The following is a 19555-nucleotide window of genomic DNA, read 5'->3' as shown; positions in this document are numbered from 1 at the left end:
CTAGCAAAACGTTCTCCTTTGACTGTAAGAAGACAGATGTACTAGCATAGCTCATTCAACGTAGTGATATGGACGCGAAAGAAGGAGCGGTGAGAGTTAGATGACTATATGCAGTGATTCCAGCCAGCCAGAGGAAAGAGGTGAGGTGCCAATCCAGAGCTTTTGATTGAGGAAGCAGCAAACCTTCACTGTGGGGATGACGTCAGTGATGCATTTCCTGATGATGCCGGTGACAGATGGTTAGCTAGTCGACACTATCGGCAGAGTCCCAGTCCCCATGGTCTACCAAAGCAGCAACACCTCCGTCACTAGCTTCATCAGGAAATGCATCGGTGATGTTATCCCCACAGTGAAGGTTCGCTGCTTCCCCAATGAAATACCTTGGATTAACACAAGGTGCGTGCTAAGCTAACGAACCGATCTACCACTCACAGCTAACGGCTATGGCTGAGGACACTAATGCGTACAAGAAGTGCTGATACGACTTCCCCAAAGCCATCAAACTGGCAAAAGGACAATATCAGAATCTAATACTAATATACCGGCTCCGATGCTCGACACGTGGCAGGGGCTACAGTAAATTACAGACTACAAAGGAAGCCCTTGCCGTGATCTGCCCAATGTTGCCTCTCTACCAGCCTAATTCAATGATTTTAACCTTTTAAATGTAAAGTCCCCATATTTGGGGACCCTATTTGATTTTTTTATTCAATTCAGTCTGGTATGAGAATGGTAGCTCCTATCTGTCTGCGAAAAGCAGAGTATCTTGGCTATTGATATGTGCCGTAAAATCTTTGGTGTGACTTACTACCATATGTGGGCATACGAATTTATAAGGGCAGACCAAGTCGATGATCTCAGGTCATGTGCTGATCAGCTGACAGGCATTTTCAGACATTTTCAATCTCTCCTTGTCCAAGTCTGTAATCCCCACATGTTTCAAGCTGACTACCATCCTTCCTGTTCCCAAAAACTCTAAGGCCTCCTGCCACAATGACTACTGCCCTCTAGCACACATCTGTAAAAATTAAATGCTTTGAAAGGCTGATCGTGCCACACATCAACTCCATCATACCAGACACCCTGGACCCACTCCAATTTGCATACTGTCCCAACAGATCCGCAGACGCAATCTCAATTGCACTCCACACTGCCCACCTAAAAAAAGAGCAATACCTACAGTTGAAGTCGGAAGTTTACATACACCTTAGCCAAATACATTTAAACTCAGTTTTTCACAATTCCTGACATTTAATCCAATAAAAATTCCCTGCCTTAGGTCTGTTAGGATCACCACTTTATTTTAAGAATGTGAAATGTCAGAATAATATTAGTGAGTATGATTTATTTAATCTTTTATTTCTTTCATCACATTCCCAGTGGGTCAGAAGTTTACATACACTCAATTAGTATTTGGTAGCATTACCTTTAAATTGTTTAACATTTCGGGTAGCCTTCCACAAGCTTCCCACAATAAGTTGGGTGAATTTTGGCCCATTCCTCCTGACAGAGCTGGTGTAACTGAGTCAGGTTTGTAGGCCTCTTTGCTCGCACACGCTTTTTCAGTTCTGCCCACAAATTTTCTATAGGATTGAGTTCAGAGCTTTGTGATGGCCACTCCAATACCTTGACTTTGTTGTCCTTAAGCCATTTTGCCATAACTTTGGAAGTATGCTTGGGGTCATTGTCCATTTGGAAGACCCATTTGCGACCAAGCTTCAACTTCCTGACTGATGTCTTGAGATGTTGCTTCAATATATCCACATAATTTCCCTTCCTCATGATGCCATTTATTTTGTGATGTGCACCAGTCCCTCCTGCAGCAAAGCACCACCACAAGATGATGCTGCCACCCCCCGACTCCCCCCTTTTTTCTCCAAACATAATGATGGTCATTATGGCCAAACAATTCTATTTTTAGACCAAAGGACATTTCTCCAAAATGTATGATATTTGTCCCCATGTGCAGTTGCAAACCGTAGTCTAGCTTTTTTATGGCCGTTTTGGAGCGGTTGGCATCATCCTTGCTGAGCGGCCTGTTGTAAGGCAGGTCCTCTCCAGAAATCACCGGCAACAACGTCGCCTATAGGCACAAACCCATCGTCGCTGGACCCGACAGGACTGGCAAAAGTGCTCTTCACTGACGAGTCGCAGGTTTGTCTCACCAGGGGTGATGGTCTGATTCGCGTTTATCGTCGAAGGAATGAGCGTTACACCGAGACCTGTACTCTGGGGCGGGATCGATTTGGAGGTGGAGGGTCCGTCATGGTCTGGGGAGATGTGTCACAGCATCATCGGACTGAGCTTGTTGTCATTGCAGGCAATCTCAACGCTATGCGTTACAGGGAAGACATCCTCCTACCTCATGTGGTACCCTTCCTGCAGGCTCATCCTGACATGACCCTCTAGCATGACAATGCCACCTGCCATACTGCTCATTCTATGCGTAATTTCCTGCAAGACAGGAATGTCAGTGTTCTGCCATGGCCAGCGAAGGGCCCGGAACTCAATCCCATTGAGCACATCTGGGACCTGTAGGATCGGAGGATGAAGGCTAGGGCCATTCCCCCCAGAAATGTCTGTGAACTTGCAAGTGCCTTGGTGGAAGAATGGGTTAACATCTCACAGCAAGAACTGGCAAATCTGGTGCAGTCCATGAGGAGGAGATTCACTGCAGTACTTAATGCAGCTTTGGCCACACCACATACTGACAGTTACTTCTCATTTTGACTCCCCCTATGTTCAGGGACACATTATTCCATTTCTGTTAGTCACATGTCTGTGGAACTTGTTCAGTTTATGTCTCAGTTGTTGAATCTTATGTTCATACAAATATTTACACATGTTAAGTTTGATGAAAATAAATGCAGTTGACAGTGAGAGGTGCTGAGTTTAGTGCTGAGTGCTGAGTTTATATAGGCTAGGAATAAAGTAATATGTATATTATTGTATAGGTTAAACCCGTTTTAAAGAATGGAAGTGCTCTAGCAGAATGAACTTTACTCCTGACATTGAGAACCCTGGTAGATTCATACATTTTTCGGGAATGCTGCTGGGAATGGAAACATATCTGATTTTGTCCATCAATGTTTCAAATCAACAAATATGTCCATTGCTAGACGCTATCGAAGAGTGACCACTCTACAAAATATGTTGCCTTGGTTATCTCTTGTGGTTAGGATATATATATTCCCCATATCTGATTGAAAGTTAAGCATGGACCAGACCCTCCTGGAATTGTATAATGTCTTTAAATCCAAATTACACGGTTATAATTTTTCTGTGACATAAACAAGCATAAACAAGTTCACTCTATTTCAGGACTCAATTCTCAATGACATGTATCTGATTAGGTGTTGTGTTTTCTTGTCCGACTGTCCAGTACAGGTCCTCCACCATTTATTATTACTGTATTTTCTCTTCCCACTCGACTCCCCACTGACTTTTTATGGCAGGCTATTTTCGTATTACTTTTGGATTTAATGTGCTAGGGATTATCAGGTAGTTTGCTCCTCATACTACCTTCCCAGGGCCAGAACGAATCAGTTGGACGGGACTTTGATATCCAGAGGGGGGCACTTTTCTTTCACGGGACCTCCTGTGTGTGCACGCGCTTGCGCTATAGTAAAGGCCATAGGCAGCTTGTGAGTTTCAAGTTTGGTGAAGCTTACAATTTATCCGACCATTTCTACCGATCTGTAGTGTAAGTTATTTTTATACGCGCATTTTCGTGGAACAGTTTCATTTCAATAATAACTTTAGTTTCTCAAAATCACTGTCACGTGGTTAATCGTAAATATCTGAAGTGAAATTATAAAAATCATTTCACATTTCAAATCTAAGGAGAGAGCACCATCCTCTGCCATATGGACACATTGATACACCGTGATCCATTAGCAGCTAAAGAACTGAGCTTATGCAACACAGAGATAGCAGTAGGTCTCCATTGTCAACTCACTAAGTAAAATACATAGGCCTAAAGCCGATAAATAAAAACAGTAGACAATATCTTGATGAAAATTCTGGTTCTTTACAATCACCTTCATCTCTCTATCTGCCTGTCAGCCTCCCTTTCTATCTGTCTTGACTTGATCTATTGCTAGTGAAGTGCAACATTTGTGTTAAATTATCAACTGGATTCAGCCTGAAGCTGTTGCTTGCGAACTTGCATCAACTAGAATATTCCGGGCCCACGAAGCTTTGCGTGCCAGTGAGCTCCACTGGAAATATTGCTCAATCACACCGAGGATTGGTTATTATCGAGGCAGGGAGTGTTGGAAAAGGATTTAAAATACAGAATAACTACAATTTATAATGGATGTAAAAAAAATAAAAAAAATACTTATTTTACAATGTGTGATGTGAAGAAACAATTACTGAGAAGTTAGACTTGGTGGATGTGGTGAGTTAAGACAATCAGAAATCAGACATTGCCAAATGATCACATCAAATCTACATTTAGTGATCAAGTACACATATTTAGCAGATGTTATTGCAGGTGTAGTGAAATGTTTGTGTTCCTAGCTCCATCAGTAGTCTGAATCTACAGGGCATTCTGAAAGTATTCAGACCCTCTCTCCTTTTCCACATTTTGTTATGTTACAGCCTTTTTCTAAAATGGACTAAATTATTTTTTAGAAATGTTTGCAAATTTATGACAAATTATAAACTGAATTTCCTTATTTACATAAGTATTAAGACCCTTTGCTATGAAACTCAAAATAGAGCTCAGGTGCAACTGTTTCCATTGATCATCCTTGAGATGTTTCTACAACTTGATTGGAGTCCACCGGTGGTAAATTCAATTGATTGGACACGATTTGGAAAAGCACACACCTGTCTTTATAAGATCCCACAGTTGACAGTGCATGTCAAAGCAAAAACCAAGCCATGAGGTCGAAGGAATTGTCCACAGAGCTCCGAGACAGGATTGTGTCGAGACACAGATGTGGGGAAGGGTACCACAACATTTCTGCAGCATTGAAGGTGCAAGAACAGAGTGGCCTCCATCATTCTTCAATGGAAGAAGTTTGGAACCACCAAGACTCTAAATAGAGCTGGCCGCCCTGCCAAACTGAGCAATCGGGGGAGAAGGGCCTTGGTCAGGGAGGTGACCAAGAAACCAAGAGCTCCAGAGATCCTCTGTGGATATGGGAGAACTTTCCAGAAGGACAACCATCTCTGCAGCACTCCACCAATCAGGCCTTTTAAGATAGAGTGGCCAGGCGGAAGCCACACCTCAGTAAAAGGCACATGACAGCCCACTTGGAGTTTACCAAAAGGCACCTAAATGACTTTGACAATGAGAAACAAGATTCTCTAATCTGATGAAACCAAGATTGAACTCTTTGGCCTGAATACCAAGCGTCACTTCTGGAGGAAACCTGGCACCATCCCTACGGTGAAGCATGGTGGTGGCAGCATCATGCTGTGGGGATGTTTTCTGCGGCAGGGACTGGGAGACTAGTCGGGTTCAAGGGAAAAGTGAACGGAGCAAAGTACAGAGAGATCCTTGATCAAAACATGCTCCAGGGGGCTCAGGACCTCAGACTGGGATGATGGTTCACCTTCCAACAGAACAACGACCCATAGCCAAGCACGTAGCCAAGACAACGCAGGAGTGGCTTCGAGACAAGTCTCTGAATGAACTTCTCGCCTGTGGTCTTGATGTGGATAGTTGCGTGCTCCCCCTGCAGTCTCCTGAAGTCCATGATCAGCTCCTTTGTTTTGTTGATGTTGAAGGAGAGGGTATTTTCCTGGTACCACTCTGCCAGGGCCCTCACCTCCTCCCTGTAGACTCTCTCATCATTGTTGGTAATCATGCCTACTACTGTTGTGTCGTGTGCAAACTTGATGATTGAGTTGGAGGTGTGTGTGACCTTGGGGATTATGGTCACGGACAGTGCCATTTGCCTGTGTTATGCCGAATGCGAAAGCCCAGGAAAATTAACAGGTACAGTAGGCTACAATACTGTAAAGTAGGCCTAATAATGCAAAAAAATAATGCTTAAATAAATCTACTGCTGGTCTTTACTGTATGCTGCACATTTTGACATTGTATTCCATTTCCAGCGAGACCATTCAAGCCATCAACTCACTAATGGTTGAAGATGATGAGCAATCAGCAAAGGCAATTTGGAATCTGCTGGCATCACAGCACAACATCAGCATCGCTCTAATCGCAGTCAGAAGACAGTTGAAGGAATTTGAGTGGACTTATGGAAAGGCTCTGTAAGACATGTTATATATATATATTTAAAAAAAAATCCAGAACATTAAACATGTGTGTTCTCTTGTTTTGTACTATTCTGTAGTTTCGACCCAATGATTGGTCTGACCAACAAAGACATTTGCTTGCTGCAGGCCCAGGCATGGATCATGGCTGGCGAGACATTCAATGACATCATCAAAATATATGCTGGACCCTGTCAGAGAGGTGTTTTTGGGACCACATCGTGTCTATTGTCCTGCTAATAGCCCTTGTGAAAAACAAGCATGTTTTCAGAATGCCTCCAGGGCCGACAGACAAGTTCCTTACCTTCTCCCCCTTCCACTTGCCTCTTCCATTTTTGCGGTAATGCTGCAATTAGTTGGTTGTAATTTTGTGTAGAGCAGACATTTCCATATATTTGTGTTAGCTGCATGTGTGACATAACTTGAACATGGGGTGAGACATTCTTACTAATTTGCTAGAGAACCAGTTCGGATTTAAGTATAACTTTTGTATGACTGACACCTTTATTGAGAGGTCTAATGCTTTAATATTTAATCTTTTCTGCCCCTGGAATTCATATTCATTATATAAATAGGCCCGTGTGCACCTTCATCAGATGTACTGCAACATGTCAGCTAAAGCGATTTAATTCATGAATGCATTTGAATGTTTTTAATATTGTGATAGTGAAGAACATTTCCAAATAAAAATCTGATTGATATATCAAGACCAGTCCCCATGTCATCCAGTGATTTCTTACCATAGTCATTTGTTCCATTAATATACTTTTAAGTCCCTAAACTTGGCAAGAGTCTATTATCCTGCTGATAATTGAAATCAACATCTGCATCTTGAAAGAGTATTTTTTTTTATCATTACTTTTTTTTTAAAGAAAGCATAAAGATGTTGATGAAGAAATACTGTACAGTATATGCTTCATCCTACATGTTGCGGTTGCATGAGGTTTGGAGTTAGAAATGTAAAACTTTAGAGTACTTAACACATTGCAAGTTGGAGGGATTTTTATTCACACTTAGCCGAGCTATCCTTTTGATAGGAGTGTATTGTACTGCTAATAGCCCATCATAGAAACGTTTGCACCCGTAGGTTTTTAGGCCTGCAGCAGGTTATAATAATCCATGCCTTCTGGGAATGTTTAAAAGTCCAAAAGTTATGGGTTAGAATTTTGGCTGTCAGAAGTATTAAAATCAACAAATGTGTAACGATTGTCGTCGGGAGAAGGAGAAGAGGACCAAGGTGCAGTGTGGTAAGTATTCAACATACTTTTAATACATACGAATACTTGAACAGAAAAACGACAAACGAACAGTTCTGCAAGGTGCAATACACACAAAACAGAAAACAACCCACAACCCATAGTGGGAAACCAGGCTGCCTAAGTATGGTTCTCAATCAGAGACAACGATTGACAGCTTTCTCTGATTGGGAACCATACCAGGCCAAACACATAGAAATCTAACACACAGAACAAAACATGGAATGCCCACCCCAACTCACGCCCTGACCAAACTAAAATAGAGACATAAAAAAAGAACTAAGGTCAGGATGTGACAAAATGTCAGTCTTTAAATGTTTTATTATCCAACTGTTTAAAGTTCAACACGCATCTGATTATTCAATATGAAAACACCTCCAGTAATTTACAAACAGATAGTCAATTTGTGCCACATTTTAGACTACCGATAGATGAGCGATATTTTGGAGATTATTTTGTTTTTAAATAACCAAAAGTGAGCCGTTGTAATCTGCATAAAGGGAAAAAGGCCATTCTTGAACATTGGATAATACAATAGGCCCTTTTAATTTTGTCTGGTTTCCATTCTAAATAAAATATGTTTTTTGCTCAAATAATTTAAACAGGTCGCTAGGTGTAGGCAAAACCATAAGCAAATAGGTTAACTGTGATATGACTAAAGAGTTAATCAGGGGGATTTTTCCACAAATAAACAGGTATTTTCATCAAGGTCACATTGTTTGCAGAGTCCACAAACAGGAGGTGGAGTTCCAGAGCTCACAGGTGTGCCTGGCATGGATTGTGACTCCATCTCGTTCCTCGCCCTCTTCAACGAGTCATTCTCCGCCTGACTCTCCACCAAGACCAATGCATCAGCTGATTAATTTTACAATCACAATCTTATTTGTATAACATGATGTTGACAGAGGTGGTCGCCTCGCTTCAGGTCCTTAGGAAACAATGCATTTATTTGTTTTTTGATGTATTATTTCTTACATTGTTAGCCCAGAAAATCTCAAGTGATATTACATACAGCCGGGAAGAACTATTGGATATAAAAGCGATGTCAATTTACCAATATTGCGACCAGGAATAAGTTTGTTCGGACCTCCATCCTGGACATGGGATCTTATCCCAGAGGCTGACACAAAACAACGCGGTCGCTGCAGGAGAGGCAGACGGAGCGGCCTACTGGTAGACTCAGAAGGCGAGCACACTGTCCACCGCTTCCGAGCATATTAATTTTTGAGCAGTGAGGTTAATTTCTCCTCCCTTGGCCTTATGTTTCTGCTCTGTTCTCCTCAGTTTGAAGCACATCCCACCCCATCACCCAAACAGATGTAAAGAAGATAATAGACGTGGGTGATTTCTGCCCCAGGGTACTGCTCTGTGCAAGTTTTTATTCCTGCCGAGCAAACACCATGATCAACTATTAATTGTCTACAATTTAGAGCACAATTAGTTGAATGAGGTGTTAGTAATTGGTTGGAACAAAAACCTGTGAGCTCTTGTCCAGTGTACAAAAAACCTCTGGTTTGCCATCATGTGCTGAACAAGCTTTCAAATGTTAATCTCCTTGATGTCCCTCACATGAGCATGCTAAAATGTTTATTCTACTGAGCCATTTACTTTATGTTCATATTCTTATCTTTTATTATTTCTTATTGTTGTTGAATTGTCGAGAAGGAACCTGCAAGTAAGCATTTCGTTGGACCATGTATATCCTGTACATACGACTAATAAAACTTGAAACTTGACTTATTTTGTACAATGGACTGTGTTCTAAGGATTAATGCACAGATACTGGGAAAACAATAAAAGTGTTCATATTTATTAAACATGAGAAGTGTTCATGTCTCCCCAGGGTTCTGGTTTTGAGGCTCTGTCTAATCCCCTGCAAGGAGAGAGAAAGGCATTCATAATATTACAATGCTGTATTAATTTAACTGAATATACAGTGCATTCGGAAAATATTCAGACCCCTTGACATTTTTCACATTTTGTTACATTTGGCAGCGATTAAAGCATTGAGCCTTCTTGGGGAGTTTCTCCCATTCTTCTCTGCAGATCCTCTCAAGCTCTATCACGTTGGATTTGGAGCGTCGCTGCCCAGCTATTTCCAGGTCTCTCCAGAGATGTTCAAGTCCAGGCTCTGGTTGGGCCACTCAAGGACATTGAGAGACTTGTCCCGAACCCACTCCTACGTTGTCTTGGCTGTGTGCTTAGGGTCGTTGTCCTGTTGAAAGGAGAACCTTCTCCCCACTCTGCTGCGTTCATCTTTCCCTCGATTCTGACTAGTCTGTCAGTCCCTGCTGCTGAAAAACATCATAACAGCATGATGCTGCCACCACCATGCTTCACCTTAGGGATGGTATTTGCCAGGTGATGAGCAGTGCCTGGTTTCCTCCAGACCTGATTCTTGGCATTCAGGGCAAGGAGTTCAATCTTGGTTTCATCAGACCAGAGAATCTTGTTTCTCATGGTCTGAGAGTCATTTAGGTGCATTTGGCAAACTCCAAGCGGTCTGTCATATGCCTTTTATTGAGGTGTGTCTTCCGTCTGACCACTCTACCATAAAGGCCTAATTGGTGGAGTGCTGCAGCCATGGTTGGTCTTCTGGAAGGTTATCCCATCTCCAAAGAGGATCTCTGGAGCTCTGTCAGAGTGACCATTGGGTTCTTGGTCTCCTCCCTAACCAAGGTCCCTTTCCCCCGTTTGCTCAGTTTGGCTGGGCGGCCAGCTCTAGGAAGAGTCTTGGTACTCATCCCCAAATCTGTGTCTCACAATAATCCTGTCTCAAAGCTCTACGGACAATTCCTTTGACCTCATGGCTTGGTTTTTGCTCTGACATGCACTGTCAACTGTGGGACCTTATATGGACAGCTGTGTGCCTTCCCAAATCATGTCCAATCATTTGAATTTACCACAGGATGACTCCAATCTGGTTGTAGAAACATCTCTAGGATGCACCTGAGCTCAATTTTGAATTTTACATTACTAAATACTTATGTAAAATCGGTATTTCTGGCCTCCCGGTGGCACAGTGGTTAAGGGTGCTGTACTGCAGCGCCAGCTGTGCCATCAGAGTTCCTGGGTTCGCGCCCAGGCTCTGTCGTAACCGGCCACGACCGGGAGGTCCGTGGGGCGACGCACAATTGGCCTAGCGTCGCCCGGGTTAGGGAGGGCTTGGTCAGTAGGGGTGTCCTTGTCTCATCGCGCACCAGCGACTCCTGTGGCGGGCTGGGTGCAGTGTGCGCTAACCAAGGTGGCCAGGTGCACGGTGTTTCCTCCGGCGCATTGGTGCGGCTGGCTTCCGGGTTGGATGCGTGCTGTGTTAAGAAGCAGTGCGGCTTGGTTGGGTTGTGTATCGGAGGACGCATGACTTTCAACCTTCGGCTCTCCCGAGCCCGTACGGGAGTTGTAGCGATGAGACAAGATAGTAGCTACTACAACAATTGGATACCACGAAATTGGGGAGAAAAAGGGGTAAAAAAAAAAATCGGTATTTCTGTTTTTATTTTTTATAAATTTACAAAAATGTCTAAAAACCTGTTTTTGCTTTGTCATTATGTAGGTTGAGGAGGGGGAAAACGGTTTAAACCATTTCAGAATAAGGTTGTAACGTAACAAAATGTGGAAAAAAGGAAGGGGTCTGAATACTTTTCTGAATGCGCTGTATTTTCTTGCTTGATATGAATCAATATAATTACATTGGATATATTCTCCGTTATAATATACCAGTGTTTGTTTTGTATCCAATGCATTTAACTTACACTACCGGTCAAATGTTTTAGAATACCTACTCATTCAAGGGTTTTTCTTCGTTTTTTTCTATTTTCTACATTGTAAAATAATAGTGGAGACATCAAAACTATGTAATAACATATATGGAATCATGTAGTAAACAAAAAAGTGTTTAACAAATCAAAATATATTTTATATTTGAGTTTCTTCAAATAGTCACCCTTTGCTTTGATGACAGCTTTATGGGTGTGTCTCAGTGTGTCAAATACGTTATTCATATTTTATTTGGACGGGCAAGGACGTACGGTAGGGCGGACCAGGCCCCTTAAGGCCCACCCATAATGCCAGCCCTGTGCCTTCATATTATGTCATATTCCCAAAGACAGCAGCTCACTAGTTGGTCATGATATCTACACTCGCATTGTCCTGTTGCTGATGGTCTGTCTATTTATATTGGCATAGTGTATACAAATATAATATGATAAGTTAGTTCCATGGAATGGCTTATTCCAGTATTTTGTGTTTCAGAATAATTGATTGTTCAGTCAACATGGATTTGATATAATTCCAAATTAACTATCGATACTCCTGGTACTGGTACTCCCAGTATATAGCTCCTTTCTTGTGTATTTTATTTTATTCCTCTGCATTTTGGGAAGGGCTCGTAAGCAAGCATTTGATGGTGAATTCTACACTAGTTGTATTCGGTGCATGTGACGTACAATTTGATTTGATTTGAAGCCATCTATCAATGGTTATAGTGAGTGCACCAGTCACCCAGAGCTAGCAGCTATTATACAAATGTTGCTCTTGTGTACTGGACATGTTCTGGCACCATGTAACCATGTAAAGTATTGTGCACTACGTGACATTTCTGTAACTGTGTGCCCAACAGCCTTCACATACGACCTGACACTAATGTCAGTCAATTGGATATCTTGTTATGGCATCCTCCTTTCGTTTTACTGTCCAACTTCCCAGTGGCAACAGTTTATCTCTCTTGGCTTAGCAAACTTGTTCTGTTTTGAGTGGAGTTGTCATTGTGTAAACTGCTGTTGTGTACGCTGTAACTGTAATTGTAGTCCATTGACAGCTGTATGTCCATGTGCCTGGCCACTCTGAATGTTTACACAAACACAGGCTGATGGATGGAGGAAACGAGGTGGAGAGTGTCTGACAAATGCGTTGTGTCGTGATGAGCACGACACAGAACATTGTGCTGGCAGAGTGTAGGGGGAATTATACACCCAAGGAATATGCTTTCTGGGACTGGCCTTAAACACAAGATGAGTGTCAAAAAGGATTTGAGTCACAATTACTGTGGTTTGGTCATTGTTGCAATAGCTCCCAGGGATCTTATTATTTCAAATTATTGACACAATTGAATAAAAATTGGGATTCCACAGAATTCCAGAATTGAGATCAACAAGATTTAAAAGACAGTGCCCCCCCATATAATAGATAATATCGGTTTGGTTTGCCACCCACACAGACCAAATTATTTAAAAGCATGGCAAAATATGTCCTGGACTTGCCCCTGAAAAATGTACCTACACAGACCAAATAATTGGTCAGCTTGTTCATGAGATCATCCAACTTCTTACTGGTTGTGTATACGTAAATCTCAGTGTGTGTTCTTTAAAATATGCACATTGTTGCCAAAATACACCTTCATTTAAAGACCTGTCTCGGTCTCCTCACTCCTCATGAAAATTCAGAGGATTAGAATAAAATTGTAAAAAATCCATCAGGAGGACTTAAAAAGGAAGACAGGAAAAGTAGGCCATCCTGATTAGCCCCGCAGGGTGTTTTAGAAAAAGTGAATCTTCCAGCAAGACAATAACCCCAAGCACACATCAAAATCCATGAAGAAAATGTTAATTGGCAACAAAAATCAACATTTTGCAATGGCCATCTCAGTCTCCGGACTTGAAACCTGGGTTATGAATTGAAGAGGGCAGTCCACAAGCACAGACGAAGGATATCAAATCATCTGGAAGGATTCACCAACTCATAAAACATTTTGGAAAAAGGCCCAGTGCCTTATCTTCACAAGGTGAGATATTGAAAAGAGGGTGTCTATCATTTTGACCACTACCTTTAAAAAAATGTTATACTTGGATTAGTATAAAAAAATAGATTTCCCCTATTATTTTTGTTGTGCATACAATATACACTGCATTACCAAAAGTATATAGCATTAAGATTTCCCTTCACTGGGCCTAAGAAGGCCTAGCCCGAACCATGAAAAACAGCCCCAGACCATTATTCCTCCTCCACCAAATTTTACAGTTGTACTATGCATTGGGGCAGGTAGCGTTTTCCTGGTATCCACCAAACCCAAATTAGTCTGTCAGACTGACAGATGGTGAAGCGTGATTCATCACTCCAGAGAACTCGTTTCCACTGCCCCAGAGTCCAATGGCAGCGAGCTTTACACCACTCCAGCGGACGCTTGGTGATCTTAGGCCTGTGTGCGGCTGTATTATAATTTGTTATTTTATACGGTCATTTTTTCTCATCATTATCCAAGGTGTCAATAATTTCAGACCTCACTGTAAATGCAGAGAAGCACTTATTGGGGGCTGAAATACTGTCTTTTGTTTCATGGCAGGTGCTTGCTAGAGAGAAATTGTCAGAGACAGAGAAAGAAAATCATGATGTCTATGCACAGCACACAAATTTGAATCCATGGCATGGTTTTCTTTATACAGTACATTATAAAATAATTGCTTTATATAAATGTCATACATGACGTCCTTTAAAAAAAAAATAATTGCAGCCATGATGATATATCAAAACCATATAGTCTCAAAAGGAAAGGTCTTGATATTACCTGATATTCCCAATGGTTTTCTGTCAGAAAATAATTGTTTTCAATTGTCTCTAGTGTGTCACTTTCAGACAGATAGTGTGTTCCTTTCTTTGGCTGGCTTACCACAGTTGTGTCTCCTTCTTTTCTGCCTTTTAAGAGTTAAACTGTGCAATAAATTATTACCAACTTCTATGCTTACGGGGAATCAAAGAAGAGTGCGGCATATATCATATGTTGGCCTCTGTAGAGGAGACAACTGTATGGGAATGAAAAAGTAATGAACCTTGACTCCTACCACTGAGAGCTTCTCCAGTGTGAAGGATACACATTTATCTGCCGAGTGTATGCTGAAGCAAGGTTCAGACCTTAAACCTCTCGATATGAATAGGGTTTTCATATGAAATATCAATATGAAACATCTTAAGTTTTCACATGGCTCTCTGTCCAACGGATAAAATAAAATATTTGTTGTTGATCTAAATATTTAGCAAAAATTAGGCAGAGTTCAACTATGTTGACTTATAGCTGAGTAACTGCAGATGAATAACCTTTGTACTTACTGTAACAAGCTGGTAATAAGTTACATTTGTGGATGTATTTGGATCTCATATGTTTGGATTTAGTTAGAAATTAGCCAGGTATTATGCTACAAACTATTCTAAGATGCCTGGTACTGTCACGCCCTGACCTTAGTTATCTTTGTTTTCTTTATTATTTTGGTTAGGTCAGGGTGTGACGAGGGTGGTATGTGTGTTTTTGTCTTGTCTAGGGTTTTTTGTACATTCTATGGGGGGTTTGTATGTCTAGGTAATGTAGGTCTATGGTGGCCTGAATTGGTTCCCAATCAGAGGCAGCTGTTTATCGTTGTCTCTGATTGGGGATCCTATTTAGGTTGCCATTTTGGTTTGGTGGGTTATTGTCTGTGTGTAGTTGCGTGTCAGCACTCGTTCTATATAGCGTCACGTTTGTTTAGTGTTCTTTCTTTATTAAAAGAGGAATGTATTCATATCACGCTGCGCCTTGGTCTCCTCTATACGACGAACGTGACAGCTACATTGTAATGACATAAATCCTTTCCCTTATAGTTACCCTGAAATAATGCCTCTATAATTACATGTTTTGCACAAATTAGTCTGGACTCTTAGTTTGGTGTTATAATTACTGAAATAATATTGATGAAGTTAGTTATTTATTAATACTATTATTATTGCGTGCTTCAACTGTGCACAGCTATTGGACAAAAATAAATGAGGACTTTCCTGTCACACTATATATAAATTGTAGTTCACCGGATGAATCTATGGGCACCAAGGGTATTAGAGTTTGACTCCAGGACATTATCATAGAGTAGATCTGCTCTCCAAAATGGAGGGAAATTGAGAAAATGCAAACGCACGTCAAATGGATGTCAGACCATGATCCCTGCTATGATTGACATGACACCTGAGAGACTGTCTTTCCATGCAGCCTTCCTACAGAGTTTTAAAAATCCCTTTGGGTATAGTCACTGTCTCATTCAAGGATGGAAAAGTGACCTCACATCCGTATATAAACCATGTTATGTGAGAAGGTTGGGCTCTCAATTCTACGACCATGGAGCTATAGAGAATTGTCCCATGACTCTGAGAACAGCTCAATGACATATGAAAGTCATTAACAAATTCAGAGGAATTACATTTCAGCATCAACAAAAACTTCAGCATCCAAACTAAGAACTTCCCAATTTGTTCAAATTTGGCATTTTATAATTGAATAACTTGCGTTATTATTTGAATATTTTACCTTTGGTTATGATGAATCTGAAGTCAACATATTTTGTGTTGTGACTGGAATAATCAAGGATACAAGTGAATATAAATGATTAAATAATCCATCCACAGCTGTTATATTTAAAGGGAAATGTCACGTTCTGACCTTAGTTCCATTGTTTTTGTCTTTGTTTTAGTATGGTCAGGGCGTGAGTTAGGGTGGGCAGTCTGTTTGTTTTTCTATATGGGTTTTTGTGTTCAGCCTAGTATGGTTCTCAATCAGAGGCAGGTGTCGTTAGTTGTCTCTGATTGAGAATCATACTTAGGTAGCCTGTGTTTCACTTTTGGTTTGTGGGTGTTTGTTTTCGTGTGTGTGTTTGGGCTACACGGTACTGTTTCGGTTTTGTATATTTCATGTTTATTATTTTGTTCCAGTGTTCAGTTGTTTTTGAATAAATCAATATGGACACTTACCACGCTGCGTTTTGGTCCGATCCTTACTCCTCCTCAGACACGGGAGGAAATCCGTTACAGGAAATTTCAAAATAGATAGAGGAAGATAAGTGTTTCCAATGACATCATCAACCAATTAGTAGGCAATTAATTGGTTAGCAGGCAAGGAAGCAATTAGTAGGCAATGTCTACTCATAATTGGTTAAAATTATTTGATGCACACTGATGTCATTAGAAAAACGTATCTTCCTCTATCTGTTTATCCACAGAACATACAGTACCAGTCAAACATTTGGACACACCTACTCATTCAATTTTTCTTTATTTTTACTATTTTCTACATTGTAGAATAATAATGAGTACATCAAAACTATGAAATAACACATGGAATCATGTAGTAACCAAAAAAGTGTTAAATAAATCAGAATATAATTTGTATTCTCAAAGTAGCCACCCTTTGCCTGGATGGCAGCTTTGCACACTCTTGGCATTCTATCAACCAGCTTCATGAGTTAGTCACCTGGAATGCATTTCAATTAACAGGTGTTCCTTGTTAAACATTTATTTGTGGAATTTCTTTCTTAATGCGTTTGAGCCAATCAATTGTGTTGTGACAAGGTAGGGGTGGTATACAGGAGATAGCCCTATTTGGTTAAAAAAAACAAGTCCATATTATGGCAAGAACAGCTCAAATAAGCAAAGAGAAACGACAGTGTCAGAGATATGTGTATAGGTGGCAGGGAAGTCAGGCGCAGGAGAGTCAAACGGAGTGTAAAATTTAGTCTTTTAATAAATGTCCAAGTAACATGCTCCATAACACTAAAATGAAAAATGAATATAAACAAATATGGGTACGAAGACCCGTCGCACACCTATACAAAAAACACTACACTGACAATAAACAATCTCTGACAAAGACATGAGGGGAAACAGAGGGTTAAATACACAACAGGTAATGAATGGGATTGAAAACAGGTGTGTGGGAAGACAAGACAAAACCAATGGAAAATGAAAAATGGATCAATGATGGCTAGAAGACCGGTGACGTCGAACGCCGAGCACCGCCCGAATAGAGGCAACGACTTCGGCAGAAGTCGTGACAGACAGTTCATAATTTCTTTCAGACGTGAAGGTCAGTAGGTAAGGAACATTTCAAGAACTTCAAAAATTTCTTAAAGGGCAGTCACAAAAACCATCAAGCGCTATGATGAAACTGTCTCTTGTGAGAACCGCCACAGGAAGGGAAGACTCATAGAGTTACCTCTGCTGCAGAGGATAAGCTCATTAGAGTTACCAGCCTCAGATATTGTAGACCAAATCAATTATTCAGAGCTCAAGTAACAGAGACATCTCAATATCATCTGTTCAGATCTGTTCATGGTCTAATTGCTGCAAAGAAACCACTACTAAACAACACCAATAAGAAGAAGAGACTTGCTTGGGCCAAGAAACACGAGCAATGAACATTAGACCGGTGTAAATCTGTCCTTTGGTCTAATGAGTCCAAATGAGATGTTTGGTTCTAACAGCTGTGTCTTTGTGAGACACAGAGCAGGTGAACGGATGATCTCATGTGTGGTTCCCACCGTGAAGCATGGAAGAGGAGGTGTGATGGTGTGGGGGTGCTTTGCTGGTGACAATGTCTGTTATTTATTTAGAATTCAAGGCAAACTTAACCAGCATGGCTACCACAGTATTCCACAGCGATGTGCCATCCCATCTGGTTTAAGCTTAGTGGGACTATCATTTGTTTTTCCACAGGGCAATGACCCAACACACTTCTAGGCTATGTAAAGGCTATTTGACCAAGAAGGAGAGTGATGGAGTGCTGCATCAGATGACCTGGCCTCCATATTCACCTGACCTCAACCAAATTGAGATGGCTTGGGATGAGTTGGACCGTAGAGTGAAGGAAAAGCAGCTAACAAGTGCTCAGGATATGTGGGAACTCCTTCAAGACTGTTTAAAAGCATTCCAGGTGAAGCTGGTTGAGAGAATGCCAGGAGTGTGCAAATCTGTCATCAAGGCAAAGGGTGGCTACTTTGAATAATCTAAAATCTAAAATGTATTTAGATTTGTTTAACACTTTTTTTCTTACTACATTATTCCATATGTATAATTTCATAGTTTTGATGTCTTCACTGTTATTCTACAATGTAGAAAATATTAAAAATAAAGAGTAGGTGTGTGTCAACTTTTGACTGGTGCTGTAGAAACATGCCATTTGTTGATGTTGGGGTGGTGCTTGAGTTGATGAATATTAAGTAGAAATATTCTGAAATGTCCCTCTAAGCCAATATTCATGACACTTATTTTATTTGAATTTAATTTCAAAACTCATCTTAATGAGCAAAAAACTGTCTTCATAATTTGAAATATACACATGTTAGAGTTTTATATTACCCAAAACCACTCTGTGATGAAGGTTGAGCTACTGTGTCAAAATTGCAATACCAGTTGGATTTAATTAATTGAGCTGCTTACAGGTTGGGTTTCAATCAAACTGGTGGAGCTCAGGCAATTTAAAATAAAACAAAACACATTTTGATGTAAATGGAAATTATCAGATTTGTCTGCAGTGCGAATTTGATTGAAAACAGCCCAGAGTGGAAGTTGGTAAAAGTTTTCTAGTAATTGTTCTTACAGACTGTCAAAAAAAAGGTGAGCTGGGATCCTGCTTGGGAAGAGATTCTCTATTTCTGAAGGTACTATAGGAGAATTAATCACGACACAGGCCTATTTTTCCTCCTGGAAATAACCCAAGAAGCAGTAATTTATGAAACAGGAATTGGATGGTATAAGTGTTCCTCTCCCTTGGTAATCCCTCTGGGTAACTGAGGAGACTGTACACACACTGAAACCCACACACTGAAACATACACACACTGGTAGACAGTGAGGGAAACAGTGCAGATCCTCCTCCTTCATCCTCATTGCCTGTGTCACCATGGCGATTTGTTTCATTATCCAGCCAAACAGACTGTTTCACAGGTGGTTTTGGTTAATTGAAAATGGCATATTTTATCATGAGAAGTATCTTCCTACTCACTTTGCACACTGTGCAGAATCCTCCCGTTTCATATTTAGCTTGATTAAATAGCTCTGACTTTATAAGAAGACAATGTATGAGTTGAACACATTTACTGTAGCATACCTTTAACCTGGATGAGCCACTTCCCTTCACTACCAATGTAACTACCAATGTGACGTGATTATATTGCATGCAGTGAAGTCCATGCATGATCATTTTGTGTTATCCAAATGGAACTGTGATTTAAGACCCGTGTTAGTAAAAAAAACTGTCACTGTATGTCTTGAGTGGAGTGT

The sequence above is a fragment of the Oncorhynchus mykiss genome, chromosome 28 (genome assembly GCF_057628025.1).
Source record: "Oncorhynchus mykiss isolate SJ-2025 chromosome 28, ASM5762802v1, whole genome shotgun sequence".
Taxonomy (NCBI): domain Eukaryota; kingdom Metazoa; phylum Chordata; class Actinopteri; order Salmoniformes; family Salmonidae; genus Oncorhynchus; species Oncorhynchus mykiss.
Note: the sequence above shows the minus strand (reverse complement) of the source record.